This window comes from Wolffia australiana, chromosome 2, assembly GCF_029677425.1.
Source record: "Wolffia australiana isolate 7733 chromosome 2, ASM2967742v1".
Lineage (NCBI taxonomy): Eukaryota > Viridiplantae > Streptophyta > Magnoliopsida > Alismatales > Araceae > Wolffia > Wolffia australiana.
The window spans coordinates 7,631,056-7,637,980 of NC_135836.1; the positions used below are offsets into that span (position 1 = coordinate 7,631,056).

Sequence of the window (6,925 nt, forward strand, 5' to 3'; positions counted from 1 at the left end):
ATGTTATAGAGATATGCAGCTCCTAAAGTCGCGCCGTCGAACCCGCTCACTCGCGCCTCAGTTTAATTTAATTTGCTGATGCTTATCATTCATTGATAGAATGTTATCAAATTGCTGGTTTTCTCTCCTTAGTGCATGATAAGTAGATGCCTGGGAAGCAGGGCAGGCAGCAGTCCCACAGGCAAGGTATTGTAAATAGTAAACTCCCAGCCGGATAAAGACAACTCCGCACTCGCTCACTCGCGTCTTCATCTTAATCTGAACGCTCGTCTTCATCTTAATCTGAACGCTCCTCGCGCCTCATCCCTAAAAGTATTTCATTTCTTGAAAGAGTTTCGTTAGCTGAACATCATTTATCGTTCTTTACCTAACACTTCGCGTTACCCTGGTTAAGAATTTAAGAATAAGATTAATAACAATAACGATAAAAGAGTTTTTAGGCTAGTAAGTTTACTTAGTCGTAATTCATTTTTGAATAGCTGACTGAACATCAAGGTGACAGGATTCGAACCTATGGCCCTCTGTACCCAAAACAGATGCGCTGACCAGACTGCGCTACACCTCGTCTCACCCTGCGGAGGCTGAAAAGCCGGAGCGCGCGAGGCGCTCAGTATGAAGCTGGGACGCGAGAAGTTATCCTTATGTTTTCTTCTTCGTGACCCGCTCCTCTCCTCTCCGTCGCCCCTCCATTCACTTTCATTTAAAAACAACTAGGCTCGCTCTCGGCTACGTTTCCTGCTTAGAAGTGGATTCGAACCACTGACACAAGGATTTTCAGTCCTTTGCTCTAACCAGCTGAGCTACCTGAACCACTTTCCTAAAGTATATTTTCTTCATACATAAAATAGCGCCCTACCCGCGAGGAGCTTGCTCAAGAACCGAGAGCCGGCCAGGTTCCAAAGGTTCTGATTTCTCAGAAGCTAATCAACAAAGGCGCGTAGCGAGTAAAGTCACTTCGTAATTGGAAAAAAAAATAGACGTTCTGCAATAAAAAAGTGGCTCTCCGCTCAATCACTAAGTCAAGTAATCCTCCGGGTTCCAAGTTTTATCTCACGTCATTTCGTTTCGCCCGCCCGTTTTCCGTGCCGGAGGAAATGGGATTCGAACCCATGATACAATCTTCTTGTATGTCGATTTAGCAAACCAATGCCTTAAGCCACTCAGCCATACCTCCAAGTTGTTGATCGGAATTGGTAGGGACAGGGACCCGAACTGATCCGATTCACTGCGGAAGCCTCCGCGTGCGCTGAAAAGCCTCCGTGCGCGCGGAAAAGCCGGAGTTCTTGCAGTTACTTCGTAACCTGTATTGAAGCTAGCGCGCGTACTCTTCTTCTATGAGCGAGACTCTATCCAAATCTATGGATCTCCCCAGCATCCAAGTCCATCAACGCCACTGGGCGACGCCTTCCTTTCTATGAACTAACGCTGAATGATTCACTTTGCCAGTCTTCGCCTCCGACCCGACCAGGAGAGAGAACACACGTTCTGAAAGAAAGCCGTGACTTCGCTCCTAGAGTCGCGCCTTCGGAACCTTCATGGAATGAATATCTCCTTCGTCTGGTTGGTCGAGACCCAGACTAAACCATTACATTACGGAGAAGTCCATTCTCGTCATGATCGATCCACGTCCTACCATAATGCCCGGAGAACCAGGCTTGCTTAGCTTACCAAGCTAGCTTACTAAGCTAGCGCGAAGGAATTGGGATAAGATTGCACAGCCAGAAGGTAGCTTGCTTCTAGAATCTTCTATAGTGATCCACTGGATCGGGTGAAGCCTCCCTGTTGCCATGCCACTGTTCCGATTTAGCCGCTTCCATCAAATCAACTGCTAGTTGGTTCCAGAGTCATGATTAAGCTACATAAGCAATCAGCTTAAGCTGAATGAGCGAAAATAATTGAGTTTTCGCACAGGTTCTGAGGTTATCCAATTCTTGAAGAACGAAGTAAAGGCGCGGAAGCGGAGGATGAAGACGAGCGTGAAGATTAAGATGAAGACGAGCGTGAAGATGAAGACGAGCGGGAGCGGACAGCGGATAAATGAAAGAAACTTATCTTGAAGATAAGGCGCGAGGGAGCAGAAGCGACGGAGCGAAGGCGCGTAGCGCTAATCAACGTTATCCAGCGGATAACGAAGGCGCGAATTTATGAGCGGGAGCAAGAAATTCATCTTCATGTTACGAAGTCAATTCATCTTCATGTTACGAAGTCAATGAAGGCGCGACGAGCAGAAGGGGCGAACGAGCGGGTTACGCAGTAAATGAAGGCGCGAGTGAGCGGGAGCGGAGTCAAGATTCATCTTAATGTTACGAAGTCAATTCATCTTCATGTTACGAAGTCAATGAAGATTCAGAAGAAGATTAAACTTTACAGAACGCCGTCCCGCAGTAAACGGAGCCCGAAGGAACGCAGCTGAATTTGTTGTCCATTATAAACAACTAACTGTTAGTAAGGTGGCTGCTAAGTCGAGTGAACTGGTTTAAAATCAAACAAAGTTGAAAAGCAGCAATGACCAGTTCAGAATGAATGAATCTTTTAGTGTATAAAGTCCCCCGCTCCGCAAGTTCTTGCAGTTACTTCGTAACCTGAACAGCGAAACCGGTAAGAATGAAAAGCTTAATTATGTAAACATACGACGAGAAACAGATAAGAGGCATTCGTTAGAATGTTAGGTTATGTTTACATAATGGCTTCCATAGAGAAGGGCTGACCTGGGTAAGCTCGAACCGTCTCCGTTTAAGTACCATGCGAGGAAGGTTCTGCAAGAACTCCGTTTAACATGGTTTGTTGTTCCAGTCCAGAATCAACAACCCGGGGCCGGGTCACTAGTAAAGTACGCTACCTAAGAGATAGGGGAGTTTTTCAGCTCCTTCGAAGATCTTTTTATTTCTTTAAAAGAGGAAAGTGGAGTGCTGCTCGCCACTCCCCGAGGCCAAGGACGGGGTCGAACCGTCATTCCAGGATTTGCAGTCCCATACATTTCCATTATGTTACCTAGCCAAACCCGCCACTCATGTGCCAAAGTCAAATGGCATCCTTCCCCGCTCCCTCTTTTTCTACATATGCGGTGGCGGGCAGAGCGCTCTATATGACTGGCGGCGGGTTACCAGAGCAGAGAGGAGGGGACAACGTACGTCATTCTTCGTAATGATTTACTTTACTTTGACTTTATGTAAACATAACGTTTATTTAATTTATCGCTCCGTCGCTTCTGCTCATAAACGCTCCCTTATGCTCCCGCTCGTAAACTCGCTTCTTTTTTTCATAACTTTTCCGCTCGCTCGTCTTCATCTTAATCTTCACGCTCCTCGCGCCTTATGATAACCAAAGGCGCGAGTGAGCGGGGGCGCCTTTAGGCGCTTAGTTAGGAGCGTTTACGAGCGGGAGCGATGAAGATGAAGATGAAGATTCATCAACGATTCATGTTCTGCAAGAAACGTTACGAAGTCAAAGAAACGCGCGACGGCGCTTAGCGCTTAGGAGCGAAGATGAATGTTACGAAGTCAAAGAAACGATGAAAAGTTGGCTTCTTTCTTGCAGAACAAAAGAAACCTTCTATTTCGGAACCATGCCTATATTATAATATAATTTTTATTACCAAAGTAAAGTGGTCTTACTAAACAACGTAAGTAAGCTTACTATTCCGTTCCAAGTTACATGGCTTTTCACTATTCCTTTCAATAAAAGGTTGCTCATCCGCGGATTAATTGTTTATGCGGCAGTGCGATGCGCTCGAATCTTTCGGTTCTGTTATTCTTCTTTTCTGCGTTTCTTGCCGCTCCGTCGCTTCTTCGCTCCGTCGCGTCTTCATCTTAATCTTCACGCTCCTCGCGCCTTCTTCTGATTAAATAAATAAAATGAAATGTTCTTTCATTCTTCGTTTCATCCCCGCTCGTCTTCATCTTCATCTTCACGCTCCTCGCGCCTCATATATTCACCGCTTCCGCGCCTTGTCTCCATTCTGATTGATTCGCTGCGCGCCTTCCTTCATCTTCATCTTCATCGCTCCGTCGCGCCTTCGCGCAAGCGTATTTTCAATACCTTGTTTCGTGATCCTCCCCTTCAATCCGCTCAGATAACCGGGATCCGACGTTGATTTCCGATTGAAAGCTCCAGGTTTTGGGCGGCCCATATGGTTAGTTCAGCTATCACTGAAGCCCCAAAGCCTTGTTCCATTAGCATTGAGATCAATCACCACCTCTATCAGTAATACTTAATTACACGACAAGTGCATGGTCAACAAACACACACCTACAGCGCCATAGTTCCGCTTGCAGACAATACAACCACAACCTAACTTGCACGATATTCAACAACCGAACGAAGCTACTGGTAGTCCCATCCCAGGGGGACGGCATCCTCCTATAATAGTTAACAGTACTGAACAACCGAGTTGTCGGTCCGGGGAAAGCACTTTGATCATTAAAAAAAAGGTTCCGAAGGCGCGAAGAGCGGGAGCGGAGCGAAGAAGCGACTTTAGGCGCGAGGAGCGTGAAGATGAAGACGAGCGAGCGGACTTTAGGAGCGAAGAAGCGACGGAGCAAAAGAAGAAAAGAAGTCAATAAAAAAAGACAAATGAAAAGCTCTGAGCGGATGAAAGAGAAAAATGGGTGAAGGAAAAGGGCAGCCGGATCGCGCTGGTTTAACTTCCAGTCACCTACAGCTTCGGCTGCCCGGGTGACTGTTGTTTTATTTGTACGGTAATAGAAAGCTTCCTCCTGGTAGTTAATCCCCAAACAACGACTCCCATCCTGCCATTCCACTGGAGAAGAAACCCGTCGGATCGAAGTTCTTTCAGAACCATCGCCTTCCAGATCGTGGCCGAATCAGTCTCAGTCAGTATCTGGCCATAGACCATCCACCCGTGGGGTTTCCTGTTCCCTCCAGGATTTAGAGTCTTCTCCTAGACAGCATTCGCTTCCATCAACGCTCAAAAAATGCAATCATCGAAGTCCGCCGATCATTCGTAAAAAACGCCTTATTCCATATGTGCCATGCGCCCCTGGAGGTTATGTTTACATAAGTGAAGAGTGACCTTATTAACATAACCTCTAATTTGAGACATATGCTAAGAGGTTCGGATAGTGAGAAAGTGGGCATAGCCCGGTTCTTGCAGAACCTGCACTTTAGAGCATGATAGAACACCACGACAAGCTTCCATCGTCAAGTCGTCCGGATGCGTCCTGATGCCTGGTACTTCGAGCCAAAAACTGCTGCACCCATTCCTGAAGAAGTTCCAACCCGAGCTTTGGCTATGCTTAGCCCGTTTTCATCTACATTTCAAATTTGATTGACCACTTCGCTTTTGTTCTTGCAGGTTCTGCAAGAACTTCGGAACCGAAATCCCGGATTGACTTTTGAAACCCGCATGATAATCCATTAATTACCATGGTTGGTCGAGAGCAGTCACAGAATGAACCAATCTTTGCATAGAAAGAATAGTGATTCTTGAAGAACAAAAGTGTAAGTTGTAAGTAAGGTTATGTTATTTTTCACATAAATGAAGGAGCCTTTCAAACCATTAGGAGACTCAAACCTTTCCGGAAGCATAGTGCAGCACCTCGGGAATACTTATCTTTCAGATAACCTCCGGGTCAGGAGGCCGGGGCAAAGAAAGATTGCTATCCCAAGTCGGTACTGGAAAAACCCTTCTTTTAGATGGGGTAAAAGCGCGTCCCCTGTAGGGACTAGTGGCCCGCATTCCGGACAAGGAAAAGTCCAAACCCCCGCTACCGTGCCAGTTGTGAGATCGTGTCCCTATGGGGGGACAAAGGCGCATTGGCCCTCTCGAGGCCATGTCAATGCCTAAAGCCCTCCTCCATTCTTACCTGAGATCGCATTCCTCCGTCGGAACCTTCGGAACCTAGAATCTTTTTGCACTTTTCAGGTTCTGAGGTTATCCGAAGGGGCTTACGAGCGGGTTACGAAGTCAATTCATCTTCATCTTCATGTTACGAAGTCAATGAAGATTCATGTTACGAAGTCAGATTAAAATGCAGAAGGCGCGAGGGAGCAGAAGCGACGGAGCGAAGTAAATGAAGGCGCGCAGCGCGCAGCGGATAATGAAGATGAAGATTCAGAAGAGGATAGGATTAAAGAAAGAAAAGAAAGGTTCTGCAAGAACACGGATAAGGCGCGTAGCGCTAATCAACGTTATCCAGCAAAGAAGTCAAAGAAAAGAAAGAAAAAAAGAAATCAACGATGAAAAGTAAAGTAAATCATTTATCAGAAGTAAAGAAATGAACAAAAGTTGTTCTCAGGAGAAGGGTTTATAGAGTTCAATGCGAAATCGATCCTTTCTAGGATCATGAACATAGAGGGTCTTCTGAAAGGAACTTCACGGACCATGGCTTATAACCAGCCATGCCGGTCTTTGATCCTTTACAGCGTCTTGGTATCAGAGCCAGGTTCACATCTTCATCCGCCTGTCAAAATGGTTTTAGCGGAGGGGAAGGTGATGCTAATAACTTCGTAACCTCGTCGCTCAACCAATTTGTCTGGGGCACGCTCAAGCCACCGGATGCAAATCCTTTCCAATTTTAATCGGAAAAGTGGAGGCAATGAAGTTCAGAATGAATTCGGTTACGAAGAAGATACTTTCTTTGTGTCTTTTGCCGTTCTATCTATCTATCGATGAGGCCCTGGAGAGTAGCCCGCCCAACTCCACTTACTCCCATAACCTCGGTTCCATTCTCGGACACCTACATTCCAAACTGGGGGCCCCTCCAGTCTGACTTCAGAGCCTCCTCCCACCGAAGGTTCAACTACGCAATGGGATCAGCTCATGGTAAAAAAAGACTCAGAAGAACAAAAGAGACCAACAGCCGCTAAAGCAATTTCTTCGTGACCTCAGAACCTACCCATTTTTCGAAAATCCATTTAGTTTACAGTCTAGAAATTGAAGAACTCTAAGTGTTAACCAAATAAT

The 6,925-nt window shown here is 46.2% G+C and overlaps 2 non-coding genes across 2 annotated transcripts; both read right to left on the reverse strand.

Annotated features, from left to right (window-relative positions):
- Positions 1-490: 490 nt before the first annotated feature.
- TRNAP-UGG (transfer RNA proline (anticodon UGG)) lies at positions 491-565 on the reverse strand. Its single transcript has one exon. It is a non-coding gene; the product is annotated as a tRNA-Pro (tRNA).
- A 171-nt stretch (positions 566-736) lies between these two features.
- On the reverse strand, positions 737-810 carry TRNAF-GAA (transfer RNA phenylalanine (anticodon GAA)). The gene has a single exon. It is a non-coding gene; the product is annotated as a tRNA-Phe (tRNA).
- Between the last annotated feature and the right edge of the window lie 6,115 nt (positions 811-6,925).